Raw genomic sequence first — 20,368 nt, 5'->3', positions numbered from 1 at the left:
ATGTTAAGTCTGCCTGATCAAGTGGCTCATACGGAGCTTTCCGTAGCTCATTTAGCACCAAAGTGAGGTTCCATGAGGGTACTGAGCTTCGTATTGTTGGTCTAAGACGTTGTGTAGCTTTGATGAATCTCATTATCCAGGGATGATTTGCTAGTGGATAGTCATAAAAGGCAGTTAAAGCTGAGATTTGTACCTTTAGCGTACTAGGTCTCAAGCCCATATCAAAACCTGTTTGGAGAAAATTTAGTATTTGAGGAATATCTGGTTGTTGGAGAATGGATATTGGAGTATTGGTCTGTGCACAAAATTTCTTCCAAATCTTCTGGTATATAGCCGAGGTCACCGGCTTTCTACTTTTTTTCATAGTTGAGATAACTGACTCAGACAGTCCTTTTGATCTCAAGATCTCCCTTTCAAGATCCATGCTGAGAGTTGTAGCATCTTTAGATTTTGATGGACCAATGGTCCCTGTATTAGAAGATCCCGTCTCAGTGGTAGTAACACTGGGTCCTCCACCGCCATCCACTTCAGCAGAGGAAACCAGCTCCTCTTGGGCCAATATGGCACTATTAGGATCACTACCGCTAGACTTTCCTGGATTTTCCTCAGAACTCTGGGAATTAGGGCTAGTGGCGGGAACGCGTATGCGAGTTCCATATCCCAATGTTGGGCCAATGCATCTATGCCAGTTGGATTGTCTCTTGGATTTAGCGAAAAGAATTCTTTCGTTTTTGTATTGCTCCTTGAGGCGAATAAATCTATTTGTGGGGTGCCCCACTGTTGGATTAACTGAGTAAAGATTTCTTCGTTTAGAGACCATTCTGACGGCTGTACCTTCTCTCTGCTGAGAAAGTCCGCTATTTGGTTCTGTGAACCTTTTAGGTGTACTGCCGTGATGGACTTTACGGTATTTTCCGCCCAGGAGAATATTTCTTCTGCTAGTGCCTGAAGTGGACGGTGCCTTGGTCCTCCTTGATGTAGGAGAAAAGCTACCGTGGTCGAGTTGTCTGAGAAGACTCGGATGTGGTGTCCCTGAAGCTCGTGTTGGCACCTTTTTAGTGCTTCCCAGACCGCTCTGAGTTCCCTGTAGTTGGAGGAACTGTCGCGTATCAATGGTGGCCATGTCCCCTGAAGGTATCGACCTTCTATGTGGGCTCCCCAGCCCCTTGAGCTTGCATCGGTGGTTATATTTATGCATGGAGATATTTTCCATGGTTTTCCTCTTTTGAGGTTTTTTATGTTGATCCACCATGAGAGGGACTGCTTTACCCTGCTGGGTAACCACATCCTGTTGTCTAGTGAATCTTTTCTTCCGTTCCATACCGAAAGAACTTCCTTTTGAAGCGTTCTGGAGTGAAACTGGCTCCACTGTACACTGGGAATGCATGAGGTCATGAGACCTAGAATCCTCATTGCTTTCCTGATGGAGATGTATTTCCGTTTTTTTATTGATTGAAGTTCTTTTTTTATTGACCGTTGTTTTTGGTCTGGCAGGAAGGAGTATTCTAGTTCGGAATTTAGTAGTACCCCTAGAAATATCTTCTGCGTCTCTGGTTCGAGACTCGATTTTTTTGTATTTATTACCCACCCCAGACGTTTCAGGAGTGACGTGGTAATTCCTAAGGATTCTTCCATCTGTTGGGATGAATCTGCGATCAGCAACAAATCGTCCAGATATGGTGCGATGAGAACTTCCTTCTCTCTTAAGTAGGCCATGACCTCCGTCATGAGCTTCGTAAATATCCTTGGGGCAGAGGAGAGACCAAATGGTAGGCACTGAAACTGGAAATGAAGTATTTTCTTGTGGTTTCTTATTGCGAACCTGAGGAATTTTTGATCTGAGGGATGGATGGGAACATGATAGTAAGCATGTTTGAGATCTAGCGTGCACATTACAGAGTTCTTTTTTATTAGCGGTGTAATTGATTTGAGAGATTCCATCTTGAAGCGTTTGTACGCCACCCATTTGTTTAATGGTTTTAAGTTTATTATTGTTCGGTAATCTCCGTTTGGTTTTCTTATGGAGAACAGACTGGAGTAATGCCCCTGAAAATGTTGATGATGGGGTACCGGTATTATGACGTTTAATTCTAAGAGTTCCTGTATGTCTGTTATCAGCCTTTGATGTACTGCCGATGACTCTGTCTGTGTTACGCAGAATCTCTTGGGGGGTAGATGAGTAAACTCTATCCTGTAACCTTGTGCCACTGTCTGTAGAATCCACTGATTCTGAGTTATGTTCTGCCATCCTTCTTGGAAGTATTGTAGTCTCCCTCCTATATTGTTGGCGTCATTGTTTGCTGGGTCCTGTTGATTGGTCTCGAAAGGAACCTCTTCCTCTGCCTCCTTTAGGGTAGCTCCACCTACCGGACTTCCCCTTGCCTCTGTAGTCCTGTCTTGGGTGGGAGCGAGTTTTTCGGAAGAATTGCGGTTTCTTTGGCTTCTCCTCAGGGAAACCTTTCTTCTTATCAGATGCTTTTTCAAGTAGCTCGTCAAGGACTGGACCAAAGACGTGAGAACCTGAGAATGGAATCGAACACAGCTTGTTCTTGGATTGGGTATCTCCCGTCCACGATCTCAGCCATAAGGCCCTTCTTGCTGCGTTTGACAGTGCATTATTCCGGGCAGCAAAGCGTACGGATTCCGCTGAAGCATCTGCCATGAAATCAGTCGCCATCTTTAAAACTGAAAAGGATTTAAGGATTTCTTCCCTTGAAGTTCTATTTTTAATATGACTCTCCAGCTCGTCCACCCAAAGACTCATGGACCTTGCTACAGAGGTAGCCGCTATATTCGTCTTCATAATGGCGGCTGACGATTCCCAGGCTTTTTTAAGAAGATCTTCTGACCTCTTATCCATTGGGTCTTTTAACCCTGACGAGTCCTCAAAGGGAATAGCCGTTTTCCTTGTGACTTTGGCCACCGGAATGTCAATCTTTGGAACCGACTCCCAGACTTTAGTCTCTTCTGGGTCAAAGGGAAGACGGTATTTGAAGTCTCTCGGGACTACTAATTTTTTCCCCACATCTTCCCACTCTTCCATTATCATTGCAGTTATGTGATTGTTGACCGGGAAAACTCTATTCCTGCGAGTTCTCAGGCCCCCAAACATCTCGTCCTGAACTGATAAAGGCTCAGACGAGTCTTCTATTTTCATAGTGCTTCTTACTGCTTTTAGCAGTATATCCGTATATCGGATAAGAACAAGTATTTCTTCCGTTCTTCCGGAAGCACAGTTAATGTATTGTTCTCTTCGTCCGAGCCCGGATCGGAATAACCTGAGACCTCTCCTTCCTCGGAACTCACATCCATATCCCATCTAGGCCTTTTAGGCCGCGGAGATTGGGGTGGCACCATAGTAGACACTGTAGCTTGGACTTCGTCTCTAATCATAGATTTAATATTATCTAACAGCGAAGCCTGCTCGTCTTTGAGAAGTTTAGCGATGCATTTTTCGCATAATTTCTTGTTATAGCCCTCTGGGAGTTTGGTGGCGCACAGTGGGCATCTAATAGTCCTTTTTTTAGTAGTTGACCTCTCGGGAATGTCCTTATCCTGAAATGTAAAGGAGATCCCTGTAGGTACAGAACTAACTTTTTGGAATGCATCCCGTACCACATACTACTCACATGGTCCGTGTGCAGCTCTAAGGATTGGACGTCTGGGCGAGTAGCACCTTCCATGTTACTGGGTCAAGTGTGCTGTCAGATGTCAGTCATTAAGTAGCAATCTTACCCGGCTTCAAGACATCTGATTCGTCCTCCTTCCGAGCTCAGCTGCTGGCCTCCACGGTGATTTCAGGTTCCCAGCTGTACTGCGCATGCGTCATCTGGAACACATGCAGACCAGCCTGGGACCTGGAAACCGGCGCATAACCTCAGCCATTGCGCTCTGATCTCCCCCTGCAGCTCCCAGGCGCCCCGGAAACAACCGGCGCCGCCGACCCCCGGAATCCGGCCACGCCCCCCGGAAGTTGTCACCCCCGGCTAGAGCGCCGGACCGGAAGTTAGGGGAGCGATGCCAGCACCGGCCGCACGTGGAGCCTGAGGGAGCGCCGGACACCGCCGCCGCAGCCGCTGCCTCAGCGCCCCCTTTGATGAGGGGATGAGGCAGCGCATGGGAGCAGACAGCTCGACCTAGTCGCAGAGGGACCTCCAGCGGTATCGTGCGACTTCGGGAGTCGCCAGACTCTCACGGCCAGAGCCCCCTCCAGGAGGATGGACCGCACTCCGGAGCTCCTGCTCCAAGACCTGACCTCGGATCAGGTAAAGAAAAAACCTAATCTTCTGGAGAACTCTCTCCTGCGTCTGTCCCTGATAGGGACAGGAAAAACACTGAGGGGTGGAGGTTGGGAGGGGCTATTTAACCTCTTCTGTGTTCCTGTCCCTATCAAGGATATGAAGAGCAACCTCCTGTGGTGCTGTCATGTGGACGACCTGGAAAAAACATTTAGCATCACCATGTCAGTGACAAACTGCAGAAGGCTGGGAAGAGGCTTCTGGAAAGAGACTGATGGGAAGAGACTGGTGGAAGAGACTGCTGGGAAGAGACTGCTCAGGGGGCGCATCAGAGAGAGGGAAAGTAGCATGTATAGATTTGCGTCAAACAGACCCCTAGAGATAATCTCCATGTACAACTCCGACCCATCAGTGACTGCTCCTTTCCTGCCTGACCTCCAGTCTTCACTTCTCTTGGACTTCTGCTTTCTGTCAGTAAGGAGCTGCTTACATTCAGAGGCTGGAAAGTGGCGGTGACATTGTCCTGCTTACAGAGCTGAGTAAGGACGGTGACAATCGTCTATAAACAGTGTAGCTCTGACTACTGACCAGAGGCGAAGCTAGGGTTTTGGTTCAGGGGGCGAAGCTTCTGAGTGGGCCCCTAACCAGGTAACCTTCATTACAATTCGGTGACGCACCCTAATAGTGGAGAACCTCAGCAGATGACCGCGCTATTACTGAAGATAATCTCTATATAACGACCAACATGGATATTACCGCCATATGGTCAGTGGTAGATACCAGTCCTACAGAACATACAAGAGATCACAGCACAGTTACAGATAATGACTAAGGCTGTGTGCACACGTTCCGGATTTTTCGCGTTTTTTTCGCGGTAAAACTGCGAAAAAAATGCTCACATTAAGCATCCTAGTTAAAAAGAATGCAATCCGCATTTTGTATGCACATGCTGCGTTTTTTTGCTGAGCGGAAACGCATTCCGGAAAAAAACGCAGCATGTTCATTAATTTGCGGAATTGCGGGGATTCCGCAAACATAGGAATGCATTGATCCGCTTACTTCCCGCATGGGGCTATGCCCACCATGTGGGAAGTTAGCGGATCATGTGCGTATGGTACCCAGGGTGGAGGAGAGGAGACTCTCCTCCACGGACTGGGCACCATATAATTGTTAAAAAAAAAAATGAATTAAAATAAAAAATCGTGATATTCTCACCTTCCGATGGCCCCTGGAGTCCTCCCGCCTCTCAGCAGTGCACGCGACGGCTGGGATGCTGTGTGCAAAGGACCTGTGATGACGTCACAGTCACGTGACCGTGATGTCATCCCAGGTCCTTCGCACACAGCATCCCAGCCGCCACGTGCACCACTGAGATCGGGTGATGTCAGAAGGTGAGAATAACTATTTTTTTTTAATGATTTTTAACATTAGATCTTTTTACTATTGATGCTGCATAGGCAGCATCAATAGTAAAAAGTTAGTCACACTTGTCAAACACTATGTTTGACAAGCATGACCAACCTGTCAATCAGTTTTCCAAGTGATGCTACAGATCGCTTGGAAAACGCTAGCATTCTGCAAGCTAAGGCCTCTTTCACACTTCCGTTGGTACAGGGCTGTCACAAAGCGTCGGCGCGACATACCGACGGACGTTGTGAAAATTCTGTGCAACGTGGGCAGCGGACACAGTGTTTCAACGCGTCCGCTGCCCACTGTATAGTCCCAGGGAGGAGGGGGCGGAGTTCCGGTAGCGCATGCGCAGTAGGAATTGCAGGACCCGGCGTACAAAAAAACGTTACCTTGAACGTTTTTCCGCTACCACGGTCCGCCAAATACAAACGCATCCAGTGCATGACGTATGGAACGTTTGTCTATACGTCGCGATGCGTCGGTAATACAAGTCTATGTGCAAAAAACGCATCCTGCGTTTTTGCACAGAACGACTCATTGCAACGGCCCCTAAACGACGGAAGTGTGAATGAGGCCTAATTACTCTTGCCAAACGCTAGTGTTTAGCGGGAATACGCATGCCAATTCCACATGCGATATACCCGCGGTAGGAGTTGCGGAATTGCTGCGGAAATTTCCGTGGCAATTCCGCAACGTGTGCACTTAGCCTTACCGTTGATGTTCCCTGATGGAATCGTTCACTTTTCCCGTCTTTTCCATCTGGCCCAGACCGACACGACAACTTCTTCCAGCCAGGACTCGTCTGCAGAGAATACAACAAAGACACATTTCACTTCTCATATTCCAGCCGCATCACCATCTATTCCCAACCTGCACAAACTCCTCATCCTGCTGATACCCCAAATACTGAGCCGCTGCTGCCGTATGTGCCCCTATTACTGCCCCTGATACCCCAATACTGAGCCGCTGCTGCCGTATGTGCCCCTATTACTGCACCTGATACCCCAATACTAAGCCGCTGCTGCCGTATGTGTCCCTATTACTGCATCTGATACCCCAATACTGAGCCTCTGCTGCTGCCGTATGTGTCCCTATTATTGCACCTGATACCCCAATACTGAGCCACTGCTGCCGTATGTGTCCCTATTACTGCCCCTCATACCCCAATACTGAGCCACTGCTGCCGTATGTGTCCCTATTACTGCACCTGATACCCCAATACTGAGCCTCTGCTGCTGCATGTGTCCCTATTATTGCACCTGATACCCCAATACTGAGCCACTGCTGCCGTATGTGTCCCTATTACTGCACCTGCTGTGCGGTTCTCTGTGCCTTCTAAATGCTAAAGCACCCCTCTATAATATAGTAATGCCGAGTGCAAGTGCCCTAGAACAAAGAGCCCACATTTTGCTCCCTATCAAGTAATATTGCCATGTGTACCCCTTTTATAGTCACAGTAACCTGAGATCCCCTATAACAAGAAGTGCCCACTTTACATTTAATAAAATGTAAGAGTGCCCCCCTGTACAGCTCCCCTATACAGTATAATGCCCCTCACTGTATATTACCATCCACACAGTATACTGACCCCTTAGTAGCCCCCAAACGGTTTGATGGCTCCAACACTGCATGATGGTCCCTTCACTGTAATCTCCACACTGTATGATAGCCCACTAGATGGCCTCCATATAGTATAATGCACCAGATCATCCTATAGTATAATGCACTCCCCATAGGACTCCATATAGTATAATGCACTCCCCATAGGTCTACTCTATAGCATAAGGCATCACCCATAGGCAGACTCTATAGCACAAGACAGCACCTACATAGGCAGACCCTGTAGTATAAGACAGCACCCCATAGGCAGATCCTGTAGTATAAGGCAGCACTTCATAGGCAGATTCTGAAGTATAAGGCAGCACCCCTATAGGCAGATCATGAAGTATAAGGCAACCCCCCTATAGGCAGATCCTGAAGTATAAGGCAGCACCCCTATAGGCAGATCCTGAAGTATAAGGCAGCCCCCTATAGGCAGATCTTGAAGTATAAGGCAGTACCTCTATAAAAAGATCCTGAAGTATAAGGCAGCCCCCTATAGGCAGATCCTGAAGTATAAGGCAGCCCCCTATAGGCAGATCCTGAAGTATAAGCCAGCCCCCCTATAGGCAGATCCTGAAGTATAAGGCAGCCCCCATAAAAAACAATAAATACTTACCTCTCTTCCTCCTTGCTCCAGCGGTGCTCTGACCTCCCGCTCATCTTCTGACAGCGGGCGCCGGATGGTGACATCATCGCGCACACTGTCAGCGTTGGTGACGCCAGACGCTGACAGGGGGATGATGGGAGGAGCGCAGCGCTCCTTCCCTCAGTGCGGTGACGGGCGGGGGGCCCACTACTCAGGGGCCCCATAGCGGGCGGCAGAGCAGGGAGATTGATTCTCCCTGCTCTGCCGCAGAAAGTAACTGTATCGGCACTCTGCGCGCGCCGATACAGTTACAGTGGTGTAGCTTTGGGTGGGCCCTCTCTGAGCACCGGGCCCGGAGCAATGGCCCCCTCTGCCCCCCCCCCCCCGGTAGCTACGCTACTGCTACTGACACATTGTTACAAAATCTCAGCTCTGAGAATTTGATGGACTTTATTATTCTATATGGAGTCAATAAATAGCCATAGGAATTGTCCAAAAAGTTAGGAATTAAAACACAAAGTATATTAGAAAGATGCAGAACTAGACACTATATTTTGATTAAAGGGAACCGGTCGCCTGGGAAAAAGCTATTTACCTGCAGTTATAGGGTAACTAGCTATTGAACCCGTTCTACGCCCGGGTGGCGAGCATTTATATTGGTATATGGTCTCCATCCTGGTATGTGCTGCTCCATCCTGAGTCCCCATCCTGTCATGTGCTGCTCCATCCTGCGTCCCCATCCTGTCATGTGCTGCTCCATCCTGCGTCCCCCATCCTGTCATGTGCTGCTCCATCCTGCGCCCCCATCCTGTCATATGCTGCTCCATCCTGCGTCCCCATCCTGTCATGAGTTGCTCCATCCTGCGCCCCCATCCTGTCATGTGCTGCTCCATCCTGCGTCCCCATCCTGTCATGTGCTGCTCCATCCTGCGTCCCCATCCTGTCATGAGCTGCTCCATCCTGCGCCCCCATCCTGTCATGTGCTGCTCCCATCCTGCGCCCCCATTCTGACATGTGCTGCACCCATCCTGCGCCCCCATCCTGTCATGTGCAGCACCCATCCTGCGCCCCCATTCTGACATTTGCTGCTCCCATCCTGCGCCCCCATCCTGTCATGTGCTGCTCCCATCCTGCGCCCCCGTTCTGTCATGTGCTGCTGCCATCCTGCACCCCCGTTCTGTCATGTGCTGCCCTATTCTGTCATGTGCTACTCCATCCTGCGTCCCCATCCTGTCATGAGCTGCTCCATCCTGCGCCCCCATCCTGTCATGTGCTGCTCCCATCCTGCGCCCCCATTCTGACATGTGCTGCACCCATCCTGCGCCCCATCCTGTCATGTGCAGCACCCATCCTGCGCCCCCATTCTGACATTTGCTGCTCCCATCCTGCGCCCCCATTCTGACATGTGCAGCACCCATCCTGCGCCCCCATTCTGACATTTGCTGCTCCCATCCTGCGCCCCCATCCTGTCATGTGCTGCTCCCATCCTGCGCCCCCGTTCTGTCATGTGCTGCTGCCATCCTGCGCCCCCGTTCTGTCATATGCTGCTCCCATCCTGCGCCACCGTTCTGTAATTTGCTGCTCCCATCCATATGCCCCATACGCTGCTCCATAAAGGTTTATGGCCCCCATAAGATGCTCCATAGTATATGCCCCGTACACTGCTCCATAAAGGTTTATGGCCCCCATAAGATGCTCCATAGTATATGGCCCATACACTGCTCCATAAATGTTGATGGCCCCCATAAGATGCTCCATACTATATGCCCCGTATACTGCTCCATAAATGTTGATGGCCCCATAAGATGCTCCATACTATATGCACCGTACACTGCTCCATAAATGTTGATGGCCCCCATAAGATGCTCCATAGTATATGCCCCGTATGCTGCTGCGATATATATAAAAAAAATAAATAACACTCACCTATCGTCGCTGGGCGCCGAGTGCTGGGGGGCCTGAGCAGGCGGGGACACCTGCGCGCTGTTGGGGTCAGGTGCCGGAGTCGCCGCTAGCTCAGGCCCTCGACACGTGCTATATTCACCTGTCTGTCCCGTTCAAGCGCTGCGTGCCGCTCCGTGTTCTGGGTCCTCTGACTGTGACTGTTCAGTCAGAACTGTGAACGTCACAGGCAGAGGACCCGGAAGATGGAGCGGCACGCAGCGCTGGAACGGGACAGGTGAATATAGCTCATACTAACACTCCTGGCACGTCCCTGCGGCTCCTGTGGAGATCGCGGTGTGCGTTCAGTGCTTACGCATACCGCGATCTCCTGGGAGCGTCACTCTGTGGGGTCCAGAGTGCGCCGGCGCTTGCGCAGTCTATAAAGGCTTCGGACAGAGTGACGCTCCCAGCCTTATATTATAGATTCTGCAGATAAACAGTGTTAAAATGCTGCCCGGGTGCCTTACTAAGAGTGTGGCTGCTGGGAGAAAATGAAATGTATTCCTCCCATGAGCCGCCGGCTGTCAGTCAGGGATGTGCAGTCGGAGCAGCTACAGTTATCCTTCACTATACTGTGAGCACGCCCTGGCACTTTGATCAACAGTTCACTCTGTACAGATGCAGTGAAGGGCCAGCTGTCAAACAAATATCAAAATAGTGAGAGGTAACCAGAGCAGTTCCGGGCATGCCCCATGACTGACAGCCATCCGCTCCCTGGAGGAAATAGGTTCTTATTCTCCCAGTAGACACTTACTAAAAGTAAGACGAAAGGGCAGTATAGTAACGCAGGTTAACACCATACTGTATATGTAGGCTAATAACATTTTCCAGAGTGACAGGTTCCCTTTAAAGAGGTTTTATTTGGATGCCAAAGTGTCCATGGAGTGACTATTGCCACTTAGCACAGGCTACCCGCAGCTTCCTATAGAAATACCAGGTGGTGACTAGTGGATCCTCATATAGAAAAGACTCTCTTTAGACACACATTATGTATTTGTACATAGTATCCCATGTATATATCTATTTTTCCCCAGCACCGGCCCATAAGCCCTGTCACATATATCTATGTCTAGTGCAGGGTACCATTAATAAATGCACAATAACTTATAAAATGACCCTAGAACTCAAACTACATTACAATTTATTATTGACAACTATAACTAAGTACTTGAACATCTCACACTTTACTAGGACAAAAAATCTAGAAACAATTGTCAAAAAAAATAAAAATACACCCCAATAAAAACCCATGTAAGGCAGAACGGTCACGCCATGAGGGCCATCAAGAAATGCAATACCTAGTTCATTAAAGTCAATGTATAAAATCAAATGGGCGGACGTAGAATATATTAATCACAAAGTGATTACAGCAACGTCATTAAGAAATCAAAGACCGCTATAAAGCCTGCAACAAGCCACACTATCACTACCAACGTAAATCTGAACACAGAAGGGGACCTCAAATCTAATATATTACCCACCACATCCCAGATTAATGGACAGATTGACACACACTTCCTCATGTTTCGCCAATAGCGTCATCAGGGGGAAAGATGATGGATGATGTTTTTGATGAACCAGGAAAATATTTTTGTGAGAATTATAATAAGAATTTATAAAGCGCCAACATATTCTGCAGCGTTTGATAATATTTTTGCTAATAAAGTGTGAGATATTTAACCATTTAGTCACAGCTATTATAGTGTAGTTTGTACTTTTTAGGTTACTGTATATATAAGAATCACACAAAATGAGCAAATGTATTGAAATTCAACTACCACTAATTGTTCCAAAAACATTTAACAAATCCTCTAATTGCCATGTGAGAAAACGTCTGTAACACTCTGAGGTCCCCAAGGGCTGGATTCTTAATAAATCTACTATATAAAGCTGAATGTGTGTGTGTGTGTGTGTGTGCAACAAAATTTTGCACAGTCACACGTATGGACCCTGAGAGCGTCATAGGCTACGTTGTGAGGTGAAATATTAACCCCGCGCTTTCCAATTCACCAAACAATTTTGCCCCTATCTACATAATGGGGAAAAAAGTGAAAGGAAAAGTGTTGGAGGCGTCGCAGCTACAGAAACAAAATTTTGCACAGTCACACGTCTGGACCCTGAGAGCGTCATAGGCTATGTTGTGAGGTGAAATTTTAACCCCGCGCGTTCCAATTCACCAAACAATTTTGCCCCTATCTACATAATGGGGAAAAAGTAAAAGGAAAAGTGTTGGAGGAGTCGCAGCTACAGCCACAAAATTTTGCACAGTCACACGTCTGGACCCCGAGAGCGTCATAGGCTATGTTGTGAGGTGAAATTTTAACCCCGCGCGTTCCAATTCACCAAACAATTTTGCCCCTATCTACATAATGGGGAAAAAAGTGAAAGGAAAAGTGTTGGAGGCGTCGCAGCTACAGAAACAAAATTTTGCACAGTCACACGTCGGGACCCTGAGAGCCTCATAGGCTTCGTTGTGAGGTGAAATTTTAACCCCGCGCGTTCCAATTCACCAAACAATTTTGCCCCTATCTACATAATGGGGAAAAAGTGAAAGGAAAAGTGTTGGCAGCGTCGCAGCTTGTTATGAAAGGCAATTCAGTATCACAATGGACATGGAGGTCAGAGCACATACAGTGATCTGACAATAACCCAAAATAATAGAACGAGCTCTGAGACGTGGGAACTCTGCAGACCGCAATCCCTAATCCTCTCCAAACACAACTAGAGGCAGCCGTGGATTGCGCCTAACGCTCCCTATGCAATTCGGCACAGCCTGAGAAACTAACTAGCCTGAAGAAAGAAAAAATAAGCCTACCTTGCCTCAGAGAAATACCCCAAAGGAAAAGGCAGCCCCCCACATATAATGACTGTGAGTAAGATGAAAAGACAAACGTAGGGATGAAATAGATTCAGCAAAGTGAGGCCCGATATTCTAGACAGAACGAGGATAGGAAAGATAACTTTGCGGTCTACACAAAAGCCTAAAGAAAACCACGCAAAGGGGCAAAAAGACCCTCCGTACCGAACTAACGGCACGGAGGTACACCCTTTGCGTCCCAGAGCTTCCAGCAAAACAAATAGACAAGCTGGACAGAAAAAATAGCAACAAATAGCAAAGAAGCACTTAGCTATGCAGAGCAGCAGGCCACAGGAATGATCCAGAGAAACACAAGTCCAACACTGGAACATTGACAGGAAGCATGAATCAAAGCATTAGGTGGGGTTAAGTAGAGAAGCACCTAACGACCTCACCAGATCACCTGAGGGAGGAAACTCAGAAGCAGCAGTACCAGTTTCCTCCACAAACGGAAGCTCCCAGAGAGAATCAGCCGAAGTACCACTTGTGACCACAGGAGGGAGCTCTGCCACAGAATTCACAACAGCAGCTACAGCAACAAAATTTTGCACAGTCTCACGTCTGGACCCCGAGAGCGTCATAGGCTATGTTGTGAGGTGAAATTTTAACCCCGCGCTTTCCAATTCACCAAACAATTTTGCCCCTATCTACATAATGGGAAAAAATGAAAGGAAAAGTGTAGGAGGCAAATTGACAGCTGCCAGATGTGAACAAGGGGGACTTAAAGAATAAGAGCGATGGCGCCAAAGAGTATATACCGTACAGTTGCTAAGGTGGGGCCTCGACATGGGATACTCACCACACACGGGGATATGAACACACACAAAATGCGCCACACACTACCACGTGCTTGAACACATATTACCCTCAGCACACATTTCACCACAAATACACCAACCTCGCCACATAAAAGTCAAAACACAAAAGTCGCCACTCAAAACTCGCCACGCGCAGAACTCGCCACATGCAAAAACTAGGCTCTTGCAAAACTCGCCACAAGTGCAAAATTCTCCTCATGAAAAACTCGCCACACGCAAAACTTGCACACGCGGAAAAATTGCCACATGCACAAAAGTTGCAACACATGCAAAAGTTGCCTCACACAAAACTTGCACATACTCAAAAGGCACCACACATAATACTCGCAACGCGCAAAACTCGCCATGCTCAAAACTTGCTGCACACAACTTGCTACACTAACCTGTCACATGCAACTCGACACACAAAAAGTTGCTACACGCATGTTGCTACACAAAACTCATCTCACAAAAGTCGCTACATGCATGTCGCCACACGCAACTCAACACACACAACTTGACAAACGAAACTCGCCCTAAAACACACACAAGTCTGGTATTATCCTTCAAAAATAAAAATCTGATTAATAAGCAGACAAACTACAACAATTGCACCATATAGGAAATACGGCAGCTGTCAGTCACATGACCTGTCTATTATGTGTATGTGTGAGCTAATATATACTGCCAGGGGGAGGGCTTCCTGTTGGCTGGGGATTTATCAGGCTGCCAATTTAGCTTACAAATACTGAGGTAAAAATACTGAGCAAATAACGTGTGAACGAGGTCTAATACAGGAGGAGATGACACACAGGTATATACTATATACAGGGGAGATGACACACAGATATATACTATATACAGGAGAGATGACACACAGGTATATACTATATAGAGGAGATAACATATAGGTACATATATATACAGGAGGAGATGACATACAGGTATATACTATATACAGGAGGAGATGACATACAGGTATATGCTATATATAGAAGATGACATGCAGGTATATACTATATGCAGGAGGAGATGACACTCAGATATATACTGTATACAGGGGAGATGACACACAGGTATATACTATATACAGGAGGAGATGACATACAGGTATATGCTATATATAGAAGATGACATGCAGGTATATACTATATGCAGGAGGAGATGACACTCAGATATATACTATATACAGGGGAGATGACACACAGGTATATACTATATACAGGAGGAGATGACATACAGGTATATACTATATATAGAAGGAGATGACATTCAGGTATATACTATATATAGGGGAGATGACACACAGCAGGTATATACTATATACAGGGGAGATGACATACAGGTATATACTATATACAGGAAATGACATACAGATGTATACTATATATAAGGGAGATGACAAACATGTATATACTGAGGTGATGAGGTGAAAATGAGAGGTGTGAGGTGAAAATGAAAAGGTGTGAGTGCAAAATGAGAGAAGTGAGGAAAAATAGTGGAGTGATCAGAAAATGACAGATGTGAGGTTGAAATGATAAGTGTTAGGGGGGAATGAGAGGAGTGAGGGAGAAAATGAGGTGTGAGGGAGAAAATGAGAGATGTGAGGGGGAAAATGAAAGATGTGATTGGGAAAATGAGAGGCGTGATGGGAAAATAAGAGAAGTGAGGTGCTATAACTAACCACAGATATTTACTATGCCCAGGCAACGCCGGGCTCTTCAGCTAGTCTAATATATAAAGCTGAATGTGTGTATGTGTGTGTGTGTGTGTGTATGTGTGTATGTCCGGGATTGGCATCTGCACCGTCGCAGCTACAGCCACAAAATTTTGCACAGTCACACGTCTGGACCCCGAGAGCGTCATAGGCTATGTTGTGAGGTGAAATTTTAACCCTGCGCTTTCCAATTCACCAAACAATTTTGCCCCTATCTACATAATGGGGAAAAGTGAAAGGAAAAGTGTTGGAGGCAAATTGACAGCTGCCAGATGTGAACAAGGGGGACTTAAAGAGTGAGAGCGATGGCGCCAAAGAGTATATACCGTACAGTTGCTAAGGTGGGGCCCCGACATGGGATACTCACCACACACGGGGATATGAACACACACACAAAATGCGCCACACACTACCACGTGCTTGAACACATATTACCCTCAGCACACATTTCACCACACATACACCAACCTCGCCACATAAAAGTCGAAACACAAAAGTCGGCGCTCAAAACTCGCCACGCGCAAAACTCGCCACATGCAAAAACTAGGCTCACGCAAAACTCGCCACAAGTGCAAAACTCACCTCATGGAAAACTCACCACATGCAAAACTTGCACATGCAGAAAAAATGCCACATGCACAAAAGTTGCAACACATGCAAAAGTTGCCTCACACAAAACTTGCACATACTCAAAAGGCACCACACATAAAACTCGCCACGCGCAAAACTCACCATGCGCAAAACTTGCTGCACACAACTTGCTACACTACCCTGTCACATGCAACTCGACACACAAAAAGTTGCTACACGCATGTCGCCACACAAAACTCATCTCACAAAAGTCGCTACATGCATGTCGCCACACGCAACTCAACACACACAACTTGACAAACGAAACTAGCCCTAAAACACACAAGAGTCTGGTATTATCCTTCAAAAATAAAAATCTGATTAATAAGCAGACAAACTACAAGAGCAACAAATGTACCATATAGGAAATACGGCAGCTGTCAGTCACATGACCTATTATGTGTATGTGTGAGCTAATATATACTGCCAGGGGGGAGGGCTTCCTGTTGGCTGGGGATTTATCATGCTGCCAATTTAGCTTACAAATACTGAGGTAAAAATACTGAGCAAATAACGTGTGAACGAGGTCTAATACAGGAGGAGATGACACACAGGTATATACTATAAACAGGGGAGATGACACACAGATATATACTATATACAGGAGAGATGACACACAGGTATATACTATATAGAGGAGGAGATGACACACAGGTATATACTATATACAGGAGGAGATGATATACAGGTATATACTATATACAGGAGGAGATGACACACAGGTATATACTATATACAGGAGCAGATGACCTACATGTATATAGTATATACAGGAGATGACATACAGGTATATGCTATATAGAAGATGACATACAGGTATATACTATATAAAGGGGAGATGACACACAGGTATATACTTTATACAGGAGATGACATACAGGTATATAATATATACAGGAGATGACATACAGGTGTATACTATATATAAGGGAGATGACAAACATGTATATACTGAGGTGAAAATGAGAGGTGTGAGGTGAAAATGAAAAGGTGTGAGTGCAAAATGAGAGGAGTGAGGAAAAATAGTGGAGTGATCAGAAAATGACAGATGTGAGGTCGAAATGACAAGTGTTAGGGGGGAATGAGAGGAGTGAGGGAGAAAATGAGAGGTGTGAGGGAGAAAATGAGAGATGTGAGGGGGAAAAAGTGAGGTGCTATAACTAACCACAGATATTTACTATGAACAGGCAACGCCGGGCTCTTCAGCTAGTAAATATATATATTGCAGAAAGACACTTCTTTCCAGCAACGCAGCAATTTTTTAAAGGGGTTTTGAGGAATTATTATGGGTAGTGAGCTGTGGCTTTCATGGTGCTGCTTGTTACAAGAATACTACCAGTTCATACATTACAGTGCGCATTCAGCTCTGCTAGATTTGCACATATGCAGTAAACCATTTGTTAATCTTTACGTACCATCACACAAGCTATTTCCATCAGTTCTAGATAAGTCATATCTGGACTAGTAGAAAAAACTGATGGGAAAGCAGAATGCGTCATGAAATACAAGTGACGTGCCTGAGATGTGGAGATAATTGACAGTTTCTTATCGATGGCTGTAGATGTGAGTCGCACACAGGATGGAAACCTCGGTGACGAATAGTGATGAGCGAATATACTCGTTACCTGAGATTTCTCGAGCATGCTCGGGGGTCCTCCGAGTATTTTTTAGTGCTCAGAGATTTAGGTTTTTTCGCCGCAACTGGATGATTTACATCTACTACCCAGCATCAGTACATGTGGGGGTTACCTGGTTGCTAGGGAATCCCCACATGTAATCAAGCTGGCTAGTAGCTGTAAATCATCCAGCTGCGGCGAAAAAAAAATAATCTCCGAGCACTAAAAAGTACTCGGAGGACACCCAAGTGTGCTCGGGAAATCTCGAATAACGAGTATATTCGCTCATCACTAGTGATGAACCTTAATGCAGTTTTGCTGCATATTAATCCATTTAATCACTCTGGAGATGAAAGGTCTCAGAGGGTCCAGGATGCCATCAGTGGTGTCTTAAAGTGGCGGTTTGCTGGAAGGGTTTGGCTATGGCTCACTAGAAGCGCACAATGAGACTTTCGTGCTGTCATTGTCCCCATAGAGGGGGCGGCTGTAACGAGGCATCCGAAAAAACCTCACAATAGTCTTCTAACTTGGGAAAGTGACCATCTGCAGAGACTACACTTGCAGGAGCCATGGATGGAGGATCTGACACTCCCACAGGGCAGTGGGGTACTTGGTACCGGGTCTGGTCGCAGAGGGGGATGTCACGATGGCTGCGACCTGGTCCGTGGCCCTGGGCATCAACGTTAAAAGGGAAAGGTCTTTAAAGGGAATAAAGTTTATGTTCGTGACGCCACCTGAGGTATTCGGTCAGTGGGGACCGACGCTGCTTTAGGGGTCCTCTGGGGTGATGTTATGGCAGCTAGATGGTGTAACTTCCCACAGGTGAAGTATATCCCCAGGGCTTCCGGTGTGTAGATGGAAGATGGTGAATGGCGCAGTAAAGAATGAGGACACAGGTTTGCAGTCTCTTTACCTGGTTTAATGAAGACTTCAGGCAGCCGCAGTCCAGGGCACCAGGTCACAGGGCAGGCAGGGTCTAGCTGGCTTGGAGGCAAGTTAGGAGTCCCCTTATCCAGGTGGAGATCAAAGCCTTCCTCTAGCGCGGTGGTGTTGTAGTCCTTTACTGCCTATGGCTTCAGCTAAGGTCCTCACAGATGTTCTCTCTCTGTTCCCCGTATAGGATAGGACATAACCCGTATGACTGGTGACTTGAGGCGGTTTATAGGGACTCTAGCACGCTTCGGGCTCTAAAGGTGTCACCGTGCCTCCTGGGTATTAAGGCGGACAGGTAACGTGAAGTTCAGCTGTCCTGCCGGTCTCTGATGTAAGTCGTAGAGGGCCTTACACCCTAGGTGTTCCGGCTACCGGTCTCTGCGCCTCAGAAGGAGGCAGCCTGCTCGGGGCTGGTCTACCCCTGGTATCCTCTCCTGTGCTTTGCTCTCCTACACGCTCACTGCAATGTATTCGGCTTTCTGTATGTCTCTTTCCAGGAGCTGCAGCACTGTGGCTACACAGCTCCGTAAACCCTCTTCTGCCTCAGACTGATCCAGTCTGTTTCCTGGCAAGAACTGTTCTGACCTTTCCCTCCAAAAGTACAGTACCATATATATGTGGAGTCACCTAGTAAATAGGATCAAAAGCTCCCTCTGGTGGCCTGGAGTGTGAATGTGTTGCATGCTTGTGGTTACCTGGTTACAGTTATCCCTTCTTGCCTCCAAATGTAACATCACTCTCCCCGTGAGGAAAGCAATGCTACTGTGATGACCAGGACACTGGGGTGCCACAGATCGTGAACACCTGTCATTATCTTCTACGCGTCTGTTACAGAAGTGATATGCCAACGCGGCATCTAGTCCTTGTGTGGTCCCATAGTAATACACTTTATGGACTGGGCACATAGATTCACTGTTGGGCTCGGATGAGAAAAAAACAAAAAAATGTTTCTCCACATTCTATTCGTCTGTGAAAAATGAGCAGCACTTTAATGGCATCTGAGTGCTGTCTGATTTTTTCAGGGACTTACAGACTTCCATTGCCAATTTTGATCCGACACTCAGATCACTATCCGACTTGTTTCCACAATTTTACACAGATCATTAGGTTGGCAGAAAAAAAAAAAATCAGACATGTGAACAGCCCCATAGACAATGATATGCAAAAAACAGACGTCTGAACGAGCCCTTAGACTGATGGGAGGAACTCGGCCAACAAATAGGAAATATCACTTCCACCAAATGTATACTACAAAGAAACAATGAATTCACAGCACCTGCTCGGAGAATGAAGCAAGTGTGATCGGCTGTAGCATGCTGTGGCGGTTTTATATACAGTGCATGGTGTGGCGGTTTTATATACAGTGCATGCTGTGGCGGTTTTATATACAGTGCATGCTGTTGGGGTGTTATATACAGGGCATGCTGTGGCGGTTTTATATACAGCGCATGCTGTGGCGGTTTTATATACAGCGCATGCTGCGGTGGTTTTATATACAGCGCATGCTGCGGCGGTTTTATATACAGCGCATGCTGCGGCGGTTTTATATACAGGGCATGCTGTGGCGGTTTTATATACAGGGCATGCTGTGGCGGTATTATATACAGTGCATGCTGTGGCGGTTTTATATACAGTGCATGGTGTGGCGGTTTTATATACAGTGCGTGCTGTGGCGGTTTTATATACAGTGCATGCTGTGGCGGTATTATATACAGTGCATGGTGTGGCGGTTTTATATACAGTGCATGCTGTGGCGGTTTTATATACAGTGCATGCTGTGGCGGTTTTATATACAGTGCATGCTGTAGCGGTTTTATATACAGTGCATGCTGTGGCGGTTTTATATACAGTGCATGCTGTGGCGGTTTTATATACAGTGCATGCTGTGGCGGTTTTATATACAGCGCATGCTGTGGCGGTTTTATATACAGCGCATGCTGCGGTGGTTTTATATACAGCGCATGCTGCGGCGGTTTTATATACAGCGCATGCTGCGGCGGTTTTATATACAGGGCATGCTGTGGCGGTTTTATATACA

The sequence above is a fragment of the Ranitomeya imitator genome, chromosome 1 (genome assembly GCF_032444005.1).
Source record: "Ranitomeya imitator isolate aRanImi1 chromosome 1, aRanImi1.pri, whole genome shotgun sequence".
NCBI classification, from domain to species: Eukaryota; Metazoa; Chordata; class Amphibia; order Anura; family Dendrobatidae; genus Ranitomeya; species Ranitomeya imitator.
Note: the sequence above shows the minus strand (reverse complement) of the source record.